Source organism: Pistacia vera, unplaced genomic scaffold (genome assembly GCF_008641045.1).
Source record: "Pistacia vera cultivar Batoury unplaced genomic scaffold, PisVer_v2 Contig974, whole genome shotgun sequence".
In the NCBI taxonomy this organism is placed as follows: Eukaryota; Viridiplantae; Streptophyta; class Magnoliopsida; order Sapindales; family Anacardiaceae; genus Pistacia; species Pistacia vera.
Genome location: NW_022196861.1, coordinates 41,636 through 56,096, shown reverse-complemented (window position 1 = coordinate 56,096; position 14,461 = coordinate 41,636). Strand labels below are relative to the sequence as shown.

The 14,461-nt window shown below is 37.0% G+C and overlaps 1 non-coding gene across 1 annotated transcript; it reads left to right on the top strand.

The window, feature by feature from the left end:
* Positions 1 to 10,982: 10,982 nt before the first annotated feature.
* On the top strand, positions 10,983 to 11,088 carry LOC116121365. Its single transcript, XR_004126720.1, has one exon. It is a non-coding gene; the product is annotated as a small nucleolar RNA R71 (small nucleolar RNA).
* Positions 11,089 to 14,461: the final 3,373 nt, after the last annotated feature.

The following is a 14,461-nucleotide window of genomic DNA, read 5'->3' as shown; positions in this document are numbered from 1 at the left end:
ATATATCATAGAAAAACATATATGGATATAGTATAAAGGTATGGGCCCAAAATAGCATCTCTTTATATACAATCTCTACATAAAGTACCATAGTCCAAAAATAAACTCAAAAATACAGTTCGATAGTGTTGCCTTTCTCCTTCCGCTACTTGACTCCCATCCGACCGCATCTCATCTACTACCTGCAAAACAGTGAAATCAACAGGTCAGCACTATTGCTCAGTAAGTAAAACCCAAAACACTTCTATTCTTTCTCCATTACTCAGATTCTGATTTTCTTTCCTTACACTAAGCTTCTCTATTCTTCTCTGTTTTCTACGATCTAGTTTCTCACTTATCATATGTAAGCACAAATAGGAAAACTAACTTGGGAATGAAATGGCATGATGCATATGCACAGATGCATAAACTTTTTCTATGCAATGCATTTTCTTTTCTGTTTTTTTTCTGTTTTTTTGTTTTCCTTATTTTGTTTTTCTTTATTTTTCTGCTTTCATTCTTTTTTTCTGTTTCTCTTCTTTCTTTTTCTGTTTTTCTTTTGTTTTTCTTTCTTCTTTTCTTGTTTTTTTTTTTTTTATTCTTTTCTTTCTTTTATATCTATCTTTCTTTTGCCGATCAACTCGTTGAGGCATGGATTCGGAACCTTGGCCGTGTGAGTGTATTCTCAATTCTTTCTTGGGTACATCCTCATCCACAGCACTTCTTTGACTGTACAAATTCTTCTTTCTTATTTTGAGGCCGCTCAATAGGCGGCATGCATACAGGTTATTCTCTCTGTCACTCACGGCCTCCCCATCGCAACAACCTTCTCTTCTCTTCTCTTTTTATATTTCTTTAAGTAAAATTCCTATTTGAATTATTCTTTAATTAATATTTCTTAAACACATAATTCTAGATTTAATTGCTTTCTTTTTTTTTTTTATTCCTTTAATGTTCTCATACTGTATATGTGCATGTAAATATGCTCATTCTTTGCTATTCTTTCTAAATGCAAATGCTCAAATGATGAATGCATTATGGCATATTAAGCTATCATTATGGAATAATATTCTCTAACACAACATTTCCATAACAAGATATAACCTAACATACTCATATAGCACTTCACTTTGAAATTTCATCAAACACCTTACATGCACATACAACCCTAAAATTGGTTACGCTTCCACATATCCTCAAGTCACCAAATTGGAGCAAACAACTCCCTAAAGCCACAATCACACCTAGCCGAATTTCATCCTCCACCCTTTCCACATCCATTCTTTCATTTTTCATCCAAAAACCATCAACTCAACCATATAAATACATCACTTCTCATCACATACCAACAAATCATTTTCATCACATACTATAAATCAATTCTCATCGCATACTAAGTCACTTCTCATCACATACTAATAAATTTCTTCTCATCACATATAAATTACTTCTCATGGCCATGAAATTCACATATCAAACAACCTCATTTTCAATCCAATTCTCATCATCACCAAACACACATACAACATATAAAAATTTTCTACACAAGTATTTATCCAATCAAAGCTAAAGTTGGATTTACTTACCTTGAATTTGAGCAACTCTAACACTATAATCTCTCTTGTGAATTCTCTTTCCTCTTAAACCCTAAGCATATAAACCATAAGAATTCAAACTTTAACATTAATCTCACATCTTGGTGCAAGAATCTTACCTTTGATGCTTAGATTGAAAATCTATCAAAATTGAACTAATCCTTGAATTTCCTTGAAATTGAGTGAAGAAATTTGAGGGAATTAGGGTGAAGTGGTGTGAACTATGGGTAGAGTGGCTAGGGTTTCTGTTCTTGAACTCTTATTACATAATAAATATATATAGTTCCCCATTTTACCCTTGCACTTTCTAAAATTCCATCTATGTCCCTTAGTCAATTACAAAATGCCCTCATTTTTATTACTTCTTCCCATGTTTTCTACTTCTTTCCACTCCCCACTTTTTCAACTAATTATGAGTGAAAAGGATTGCGTTGTTTTGACAAACATGCATATGTTAGCAAGTGCACTATTCGCAAAAAGTAATAGATGATGAGTAGAGTATCGTTCCCACGAGGATTACGTGTCAAGTACTAATTTTCCTAATTTGTATCAGTTGGGCAAAAAAATGGTTGGATTTGTGGGAGACAATTAAGCTGAAATTAAACAAAACTCACAACATAATTTAAAATCTAAATATTGAAACAATATCAATTCAAATATCAATTAAGACAAAGTGGTTAGGGTTTTGACTTCACTAAGATTTTATGAATTAATACTACGATTTTGTTCCTTCTACACTCACATGCAAGGATTATAAATCGGGCACGCTAAAATGTAAAACATACATTCTCAGGCTACGTTTTCCTACTTGTCCCTATTAAGCTTCCGCCCCAACAAAATGAAGGTTAATAGTTCCAAGTCCGTTAAGCTAAATGGAATCCTAAATTGATTTCATAGATCTTCGAACCTATCTCTACTTTCAATCAATCAATGCATTTACCTTAAAAGGCTAATACTGATTCACTTCTCAGTCTCACCATGCTCAACAAGTAATTTCATAGAACAAGAGTAAATACACAATCCATGCAATAGAATGTAAAGCAACATCAATTTTTGATTAGACATTAAAATCCCAATTACATCAAACCCTAACCCAAAGTGAGTTAGTTCATACTGAATTAAAGCAAATCAAATAAAAAATGTAAACACCGAGATCAACATGATGGAAAACGAAGAGAACAAAATCTACCCTATTGTGAGTCCAAACCTTTCAATCTCCAATCTTCTCTTCTCTCTCCTCCCCAAAAGTGTCGAACTCCTTCAAAAATACTAAGTCCCATTTCTAGTCAACCCCAATACCCTAAGACTCATCCCATACATTAAAATGCATAGTTTTAATAAACTAAAAATTGCAAACTTCGCCATGGCATCGAGTTGGATTTTAATTCACTATCTGACCCGAGAGTTTCTCACCGCGGCGAAGAATATACTTCGTACAGCGAATTTTTTTGAATTATCTGAATTTACGAAACTGCCCCCTGCTTGCTTCTTTGCTTGAATCTTCAATCCTTGTGATCTCCAATAGAACAAGCTTCATAGTGGTTCTAATCCGCATAAGACCTTCCCGAATCCTGAAATTCCTTGATTCTGGGTCCAAAAACTCAATTCCGCTCAGTTTTGCTCTAACTGCACGTTTTGGCCAAAACTTAAATAACATGAAATTAAGTAGCAATTTAGGCACAAACTCTAGACGAAGTATCCAAATCCAGGCAAAAGCATAAAACAGTATAATCCTAGGATTATCAAAAGACTATTTTACCCCTGAAGGTTTAAGGAATTTTCTTCACACTTTTCAAGATAACTTTACAAAATTCAACTAAAGGTTTAGGGTATAAATAAAGCTACGTACCTTGATGTGGGCGTTACAATTCCCCCCCCCCCCCCCCCCCTTCCCCTCCCCCCCCCCCCCCCCCCCCCCTCTTATAAGAATTTCATCCCCGAAATTCAAACGAACAATTCGGGATAGCGGCTTCACATATCTTGTTCTACTTCCCATGTAGCTTCTTACTTTATAGATTCCTCCATAGGGCTTTTACTAATGAATACTTTTGTTTCGAAGCTCCTTAACTTTTCTATCCAATATATGTATTGGATGCTCCTCATAAACAAGATTCTCTTCTTAGTCCACTTCTTCTACTTTTATATATGGGAGGATCACTAACATACCTTTGAAGCATGGAGACATGGAACACATTATGCACTTTATCCATATTTGGTGGTAGTGCCAATTTGTAAGTGATGCGTGTTCCTACAACATGCAAATGTAGCAAGTATACTAGTCGCACAAGTAATAGAGTGATGAGTGAGTATCGTTCCCACGAGGATTGTTGCTAAGTTCTAATTTTCTACCGTTTTCAAGTTGAAGCAATCGAATTCTTTTGGATTAAAGGGAGCAATTTAACTATATGACTAAAACAAAATTTTACTAAATAAAAGTAAACTATGAAAGCAAATTTAAAGTATGGATAAAATCAATTCAAACAAATGGGAAGGGTTTTGACTTCATTCGACTCTATGGGTTAAACCTAAAGAATTAAACTAAATTCATATTCACATGCATTGATTGTAAATCGAACTCTCTAAGGTGTCCAACATACCTTCTCAAGCTAGTTTTCCTACTCTTCCCTATTAACCTGCCGCACCCACAAAATGAAAGTTAATAATCTAGTTCATTAATCACAGCAATCCTAGATTGATTTCATTGGTTCTTGAATCTACTCTAGCATCCATAATACAATGGTGATTACCCAAGAAGCTTAACATGAATTATCTCTCAATCTCATCATGTCATCACATAAAACAATAATACGAATATCACACAATCAAAGCAAAATCATATGAAATTAATAATCACCAACTCTCTAACCCATTAGAATCCGAACTACATCAAAACCCTAACCCAAAATAGGTTAGTTCATGGCTAAATCATAAAACAATTAAAAGAAACGAAAAAATCCAAGTTCAACCATCATGGCATAAGAGAAAAGGAAAAGAATCTCCCCAATTGACGAATCCACTGGTTTCACCTCGAATCTTCACTCTTTGTTTAAATCAAAATCACTCAAAATAAATCTAAGAAAATGTAAAACTGCTGTCTATCTCTCCACGAACGCCCTAACAAAAAACTAAGTATTTCTTTTATACCTCACCCAAAATCCTAAAACTTAGCCTAAAAATGAAACTGTGCGTTTTACAAAAACTGGAGAATGTAGACTTCGCCGTAGCGAAGAAGGAATCTCACCGTGGCGAAAAGGAGCTGAATCTGGTGCGTGACTGGCTCATTTCGCTTATTACAGAATTGCCCTTTGCTGCTTCTGAGTCCAAAAACTCCAAATCTGTCTTTATTCTCCTCAACACTGTCCATTTTAACCTGAAACACGAAATGTAGAATTAAGAAGCAATTCAGGCAAAAATAAACTAAGAAGTATCTAAAATCCGCCTAAAAGCTTAATAAATTATATAATCCTTGGATTATCAATACTCCCAAACTAAGACATCTCGTCCCCAAGCATCAGTACAAATAGTAAAAGAAAAACAAAAACGTTCAAAAACACAAACAGCAAATGACAAAAATTGAAAAAGAGAAACAAGAGAGTCGACTCACAAACATTTACCTAGAATTTATACCAATCTCAAAAGTTGTTGCAAATATTAATAGAAAATGTTTAACACTCCAGAAGTTATAAGTTGCATCGACTTCTTTCTCATTGGTCCCCCGAGTTGGTAATCCCATTTTAATCCACCTTCCAACTTCCCGGATATTTTATGCAGGAATGCAAAGTTTATCAATGGTGGCAGACTCCATAAGCCTAAATATCGAACTACTCTCCACTAATGAGGACTAGACAAGATAAGAATCGAAGGTCTTTATAGCTTGTAACGCTAGGCTCGGAAGTGGTTCCAAGAAAAGATAATAACAAGTAAGAGAACTCGGTTTTCTTCATGCAAACACTCAAATCAAATCGAACTCCACTTCTTCTCAACCACCAATCAACGTGTCCACTAATTTACACCCTCAAACTTGTATCTTTCTTATTTCTAATACCAATATTGCGGCGGGAAGTGCGTCTAAGGTGTATGGGCGTTGTTAACCACAGGTCGCCAAGTACTGCTAGGTAGTTTTTAAGGCGGTTACTAGTTTCCAGCCGAGATACCCTTAAACTTGGCAAAGACGGGTGAATAGTATTGCTACAATGGTGCCTGGGTTCAAGGTTTTTTTTTTTTTTTTTTATTTTATATAAAAAAGAACAAATCAATTGAATTGATGTGAACTACCTCTTTTGTTTTTATGGCCCTTCTCACAACCCGCAAACTATTCTTTTAGTTTATTTGTACAAACTCTTCCCGTTCTTTGTGTTTGCATTAGGACGAATTCTCCTAAGGGTACGCACTGAGTGTTTAGGGTATAAGGACGGACAATTTTTGGTTTGCCAAGAAAAACAAAGCAATAATAATTCATACGGCTCAAATGGGTGACTAGGCATTTCATTCATGGTCGCTAGAAAGGCTCAAACGTTCCAAAAAGAATGCCTAAATCATCTCCTCAACCATGTCTAATCCTAGATTTCGCCTCAAGCACTTCTCTACTAGGTTCTAGAGTCCACCAACATTATCAAAACTTTACCTAAGTACATAAAATGAATCTAAGCATGCCAAAAAGTGAAAATGGTGGTTGAACCACTCAACAACCTTAATCAAAATTCAGTCAATAACCTAAACTTGAAACAATGCTTAACATTTCTCACAAATAAAACGCAACAATCCAATTGCATCATTGATTATACAATTCATCATCGGCAAAAACAATCAAACCAAAGTAAAATAACAAAATCAAAAATTTCTAGTTTTCCTACCCACAACAAAAGATGACATTGTCCCCAATGTCCCATTATGCTAAATTAGGAATAGAAAACAAAAATAACAAAGGTACGCGATAGTTTCCCTGATTAATCCGTGAAGTTTCGCTCCACAGTGCACACTCGATCTGTGACCTTTTCATCACCCAACATCTGTCAAAACAATTGAAACTGTGGTGTCCACTATGTTAGAAAAAATTCACCAACTAAATTGAAAATATTACAACCTAATCTCGTCCTTGCAACAACTGCAAATTAAAGAATGAAACAACAAAAATCCTACAACAATCCAAAACAAAATATAAACTGAGTTTAATGTATGAAATGAAAAACAAAATCAACGAAACGATAAAAATAAAGAAAAACAAAACAGGTGTTCCGGTGCTCATTCTTCGCCTCCATCGTCTTCCTCTTCTTCCTCTTCCGACTCGGAGCCCATCCACTCATCTAAATCCCAGTCAGCCCATTGGAATTCTCTAATGTCAACATTGAGCTTGTTAAAGCTACTCTTCTGCATATCATACATCATCTGGTCTGCTCAGCCACCAATCCTGACGTTTTGCCATATTTTCATCATACCCTCATCATCTGCTGTATCATCTCCTTCTGTGTAGTTGTGGAGCTGGAAATGTGACAGGGCCTTGTGTGGTTTCTCTGCCATTTTGTTCCTGCTCTGTTGGTCAGCTTCTGGACATTCAAGATGCTTTTGAAATAATCTAATTGAGGATGGGCGCAGCATGAATACTTTGCTCATCATCATCCACCTTGGCTCTAGCTCTAATGCATAAGGCTGTAATGAGATGTGGGAAAGAGTAACTTGATCGCCCTGGTTTGGTGGCATGATGAATGTTGTTCAAGATAATTCGTCCCACAATATACTCTTTCCTGTGGCAATAAATAAAGCATAATGCCTTCTTGTAGTTACCGTGCTGTAGTGCGTTTCCGGCATCAACCTCACACTAACAAAATACTGCCATAGTCGAGCCATCAGTGTCAAATAAGTTCCCTTAATGGTCTTCTTTGTTTCTTCGACACTACCCAAGTTGCATCCGGTTTTGCAATGACCGGAAGAATGATACTATCCTGAACTGTGACGCCCTAAACCTTGTGTACTCATCCTGATCAATCCTAGGCAGGGTATAAAACTCATTGATCATATCTTCCGTAAACGGCATATCAACCCCTCTCACAAATGCAGTACCCTCCTCACAATCCGGGAGTTGGCATAAAACTCCCTACTAGCGCTATACAGCCAATTGTGCAGAAGACTCATAAACAGTTCCCACTGTCTCCCTCGACTCCAGTCCAAAGCCTGATTTGCGGTCATCCACGTTAGGAATAAGCCCTTATCTCTTCTTTGGATAGCCCCTTGATATCATTTCCGGGCCTTCTCACTCACGAAGCGGTTGTCCACTTTCTTTCCTTTTCCCTTGCCCTTGGATGGAACCTTACTTTGAATGGCATTTTTTCAAAAACTATCCTTTAACTCACAATGCAACCCCAAAAATTCAAACCTAGGTGGCCTATGACAAAAAAAAATCCAATCCTGCAAAAATTTACACCCTTCAAAAATTCGCACTTAGACCGCCAAATTATGATTTCTCCCAAATTCAACAAAATACTCCAAAACTCAAACCCACACCCTCATATCACAATATGCACAATCAACCCTCCTCCACAAATCGAACTCACAAGCACCAGAAAAAATTCAAAACTCAACCAACAATCAACTTTTTCAGATCTACAATCAAACTCAAATTGTGCGAAAAAAGTTTAGGGACTTGAGATCTTACCACATCGAAGGATATCCGCCACCAATTTACCCAGAATCAACCCAGATTAGAAAGCCTCAAATTTCTTAAACCTAAATTTTCGTGAAATTTTCGCAAAAATTGTTGTTCAAATGAGTTTGTTTTGGTGTTTAGAGGGTTAAGTGAGAACTTTGGTTGGGAAACACTTGGAAGCGAAGGATTGAAATTGGAAAATTTTTCTCTCTCAATGGATTTGAAAAGTCGCGTGAAGAATGAAAAACGAAAGTGAGTATTTATAGAAAACTGTCTTCGCCGCGGCGAAGTTTTCGTTCATAGAACCCTAAATTGAAACCCAGGTTTTGCCGCGGCGAAGGAAAATACTTCGTCGGGTGAAACTTACTGTGGCTAAAGTTAGAGAAATTTCGTCCAACCTGCTTCGCCGAGGCAAAACTTACAATAGCTGCAACTATTTTTCAGGTTTTCTTCGCCCCGGCGAAGAGCAATCTTCGCCGCGGCAAAGTCTGGGACTTTTCAAACTCTTTTTTCACAAAATGTGCTTCGCCGCGCGAAGAATACTTCTTCGCCCCGACGAAGTCTATAGCATTTTCTTTCCTTGCATTAGCTGAAACTTCACCTGAAACACCCAAAAACACACATTAAAATCATTCAAACTGATAAGAAAATCAAACACATTCAACACACTGAATGAAAAGAAAAAGAAAAAAAAAATTAAAAAACTTCGGTTGCCTTCCATAAGCGCTTGTTTATAGTCGGTAAGCTTGACTCTCTCAATTTTTCACGTCAGTCCATTATCCAAGTACATCACATCCCAGAATATTCCTTGTGCTCGAGCTTCTTTTGCTAATGATCTTTTTCACATAGAGTCCTTGTTGAGAGTTTCACCACCCATTTCCATCCCTTGGTCATTACTTTGGTGTGCACTCTTCTCACCGACTGCTTTCCGTTTTCTTGACTTTCCCTTACCCTTTTGAGCTGAGAGATCGTTCCTTGTGAAACCACAATCTCAACTGTGGCTCATCTCAGAATTTTATGCAACCCCTTCCTTTATGTTTCTCACTCTCGAACTGATTCGGTTTGACAATGCAGCTCTATTCCACCTTCGGATTGTTCAGTTGGAAGGTTTCAATCTTTGCCTGGTCCACCACATCGATTTTTAAACATGACTCTTGGTTAGGTGGAGCTCTCATTGATTCAAGGACATTAATGTTATTTCTTCATCTTGCATCCTCATAGCAACTTCCCTTATTGAACATCGATTAAAGCTCTTTTGGTCACCAGAAATGGTCGTCCTAGGATAAAGGAATCTCTTGTCTTCTTCCATATCACACAAAAGAAATCCGTAGGAAAATAAACTTGTCCACCTTAATCAACACATCCTCCACAATGCCCCTCGATGCTTTTGATCGATCTGCAAGTTGCAAGCATATGGTTGTCGGCTTCACTTCACCAATTCCTAATTTCTAGAAAACCAGAAAAAGGCATGGGTTAATGCTAGCACCTAGGTCACGTAAAACTCAATCAAAGGTGATATCTCCTATAGTACGAGGAATAGTAAAACTCCCTGGATCTTTGAGCTTCGGGGGTAACTTCTTCTGGAAATGGCCTGCACTCCTCCGTAAGCATCACCCGTTTCCTCATCTTCTAACTTCCTCTTGTTTGATAGATTTCCTTAAGAATTTCGCGTAGCTCGGCATCTTTGCAATGCATCTGCAAAAGGAATGTTAATTGCATTTTCTTAAAACATCAAGAAATTTAATAAACTGTTTATCCTGATTTTCTTTCTGAGTCTTTGAGGAAAAGGTACGGGTGTGTTGATGCGCTAACTCTGGTGGTATCTCAGGGAATGGCAATTTCTCTTTCCTTTTCTTTTTCCCTTCTTCCTACTTCTGTCATCTTTCTTGGGCTGGGTGGTTTCTCTTCAGCAATGATCTTCATCAACTTCCTCATTAGATTCTTCATTTTTCTTTGACGAATTTTCCTCTTTCCTGGATTTTTCCACATCTTCTAAAACTGTCCCACTTCTCAACATTGCATTTACTTGCTCACGTGGGTTAGTCATTATGTTGCTTGGTAAAATCCCTGCGGTCTCTAATTTAACTTCTCGGCCAATTGCCCCTCTTACCTCAAGATTCTGAATGACGACCCCTGATTTCTAAAATTTGTCCTTTTCTCATTCATAAAACCCGTGGTCTCCTGCATGAATTTCCCAAACATGTCTTCCAACTTTGTCACCTTGGATCTCCCGATTGATTATTCACCCCTGGTTGGTTATTTGGCAATGTCCTTTGGTTCCATTGATTATTTTGCTGTTTCTGATTGCCCCAAGTCAGATTTGGATGATTCTTCATCCCAGATTGTATGTGTTGGAGTACAGGTTTTTTAGTTGCCTCTGATTTCCTGCCAATTTTCACTTGCTCCGATATGAAGATGACGAACAAATGTGTTCCCCACTTGACACTCGCTGCTGACATGGTTCCCTGACAAAAATCACAAGTTAGTTGAGGTGCTTGAATAGAGTTTACCTGCATACTTCCAACTATTTCTGAAGTGCCGTGAGTTGGGCTGAGATGGCTGTGAAGGCATCAACTCATGAGGACTCGTAGATTTTCTTGTTATTTCTCTCTCATTTGGTCTTTGATAGTGTTGCTTGCCAAACCTCAGCAACTCATAAGCCTCCTCTTGGTGTCTTATTCTGCAACTCCTCCCGATGCTGCATCCACCATGGTTGCACGTTACCCATCAGTCCATTGTAGAATGTTTGGACTTGAAGCCAAACTGGCAACCCATGGTGTGGACATTTCCTCATCAATTCCTTGTACCTCTCCCAAGCCTCATACAATGACTCGGATTCATCTTGTAGAAATGATGTGTATCATTTCTTAGTTTTGCTGATTTTGTTGGAGGAAAGAACTTGGTCAGGACTTCTATGCTAGATCATTCCATGTTGTGATAGTTCCTGATGTAGTGCCATTACCCACCCTTTGCTTTATCCCCCAATGAGAATGGGAATAACCTCAACCTAATGGCGTCATCTGACACTCCGTTCGACTTGAAGTGTCACGAATTTCCAAGAAGTTCCAATATGCTGATTCATCTTCTTTCAAATCACCATTAAACCTTACCGACTGTTGGATCATCTAGATGATTGCCGGCTTATTTCAAATGTGTTGGCTTGGACCGCTGGTCTCGTATGCTCGAACCACTACCATTAACTGTGGAATTGAGAATTCCCTCAGTGTCCTGTTTTCTGGTTCTGCCATTTCAACAGCTATTCTTTCTTTTTTTAACCACTATATCCTCTCTTTCTCTTCTCTCTCTGTTAAGTCGTTTGGCGGTTCTCTCAATCTCAAGATCAACGGAACCACTGGCTGACATCTCGCTCTTTGCATAAACTACACAAAATAAACGAAAGAACGAGATCACAAACCAACTGAAATTAAAACAAAAATTAAAACTTCAATCTAGCTAACTATAGAAAAACTCAATGTTAACTTAAAACTCAATCCCCGGTAACGGCGCCAAAAACTTGATGCGTGTTTCCTACACATGCAAATGTAGCAAGTATACTAGTCACACAAGTATAGAGTGATGATGTATCGTTCCCACGAGGATTGTTGCTAAGCACTATTTTCTACCGTTTTCAAGTTGAAGCAATCGAATTCTTTGGATTAAAGGGAGCAATTTAAACTATGACTAAAACAAATTTTACTAAAATAAAAGTAAACTATGAAAGCAAATTTAAAATATGGATAAAATCAATTCAAACAAACGGGTCAGGTTTTGACTTCATTCGACTCAATGGGTTAAACCTAAAGATTAAACTAAATTCATATTCACATGCATTGATTGTAAATCGAACTCTCTAAGTGTCCCACAACTTCTCAGGCTATGTTTTCCTATTGTTCCCTATTAACCATCCGCACCCAACAAAATAAAAGTTAATAAATCTAAGCTCATAAGCACAAGATCTAGATTGATTTCATTGGTTCTTGAATCTATCTCTAGCATCCAATAATACAATGGGTGATTAACACAAGAAGCTTAACATGAATTATCTCTCAATCTCATCATGTTCATCACAATAAAACAATAAATACAGAATAATCACACAATCAAAGCAAATCATATGAAATTATAATCATCATCACTCTCTAAAACCCTAGAATCTGAACTACATCAAAATCCTAACCCAAATAGTTAGTTCATGCTAAATCAATAAACAATTAAAAGAAACGAAAAATTCCAAGTTCAACATCATGACCAAAGAAAAGGAAAAGAATCTCCCCATTGACGATGGTTTCACCTCGAATCTTCACACTTTGTTTAATACAATCACTCAAAAATAAATCTAAGAAAATGTAAAAACTGCCGTCTATCTCTCCACGAACGCCCTAAACAAAAGACTAAGTATTTCTTTTATACCTCCCCCAAAATCCTAAAACTTAGCCTAAAAATGAAACTGTGCGCTTTACAAAAACGGGAGAAGCAAACTTCGCCGCGGCGAAGAAGGAATCTCGCCGCGGTGACAAAGAGCTGAATCTGGTGCGTGATTGGCTCATTTCGCCGCGGCGAGAAACCTTCGCCGCGACGAAGCTTCCTGAAGATTCTGAAATTATAGAATTGCCCCCTCTGCTTCTGAGTCCAGAACTCCAAATTTGTCTTATTTCGCTCAAAATGTCCATTTACCTGAAACATGAAATGTGAGGAATTAAGTAGCAATTCAGGCAAAAATAAACAAGAATTATCTAAAATCCGGCCTAAAAGCTATAAATTAGTATAATCCTCGGATTATCAGTAAGCTACCTTTCCCACTCGTTGTAACACTTCAAAGGGACCAATGTATCTCGGAGCTAGCTTTCCTTTTCCGTTGAAATGCATTACTTATAGGTAAGGTGGAACAAATGGGCCGGGTTAGTAGGTCACCCGAACCTGGCCCGCATTAAAGAGGTTCAACCCAGACCGCCAATAAGGCGGGCTGGGTTTTTATATGGCAACCCGGTGACCCGACGAGTTACCTTTTTTTTCCTTACAAAAAAACCCGCCAACCTGCCGGTTGACCCGCGGATTGGCAAAAAAAATTAAAAAAAAAAAATAATAATTTTTTTTTTGCAAATACCGTTTACCCTTGAAATATAGCCTTTTATAGCAGTTGAAGAGGTATTTTTCGTCATTTTCTTTTCCCCTTTTTTTCTATAAATAGGCCCTAAACTCTCATATTTTCTCACATCCCGAATCTCCATTCTCTCATTTTCTCTAATCTCTATTGAACTTTCAATATCTCTTTGTTCAATTTGCTCTCATTTAATTTTTATTAGTTTTTTCAATTTTCAATTCTTATTTCCAAATTCCAATCTCCTTCTTTATTTTTTTATTTCTTCTATGTCAAATTTTTTTTTTAACTACAATGGATAGATATTACATCCCATCAATTTCGATGAGTGAAGGAAACTACTGTCCTAGTACCCTGATTACTAACATAAATACAGTTGTTAAAATAGTCTCGCTTTCCTAGTCTCAGAATCCGATATACCTATATATTCCCCCGATTCCTCCCCATGCTGCACAGCTCCCGGTGGTTCTAGAAGTTATCCTCGTGATTGTTGTCCTCATCTAACTTCACTGATAGAAAACGGGTTCATCAACTGTTGTCAAAACCGACAACAGGCACACATCACGTTTGGGTGCATTCGATAAGTTTTACGAGACAAAACATGGGTCCAATGAAGAAGCAAGATGCAAGTATTGTGAAAATATTTATAAAGTTGATTCAGGTAATGGTACTAGTATTTAAAAGGCATGCTAATAACAAATACTCAACATGGAATAAGAAACCAATCAAACACAAATAACTAATATGGGTAATACTTGGCGTTATAATCTGATGTACATAGACCAATAGCTTTGTATACTGTTGCAACTGATCAACCTATTAATATGCGGAAGATAAATATTTGAAAGATTTATTAAAAAATCATTTTTTCTAGGATTTAAAAGTTATTCTAAAACTGTAACTAGAATGATTATAACTTGTTTGGGAAAATGAAATTAGAATTAAAAAATAAAATACATAGTTGTCATGTTAGTGTGGCTCTAACCGCCGATATTGGAGTGGTGACCTAAACAGATTATATTTGTGTGACTAGTCATTATTTTGATAACGAATATAAATTAAATAAATCTTTATTAGGATTTAGTTATGGATGTGGATCATAGTGGTCAACAATTTATAATAAAATTGTTGAAGTTTTAGAAGATTATG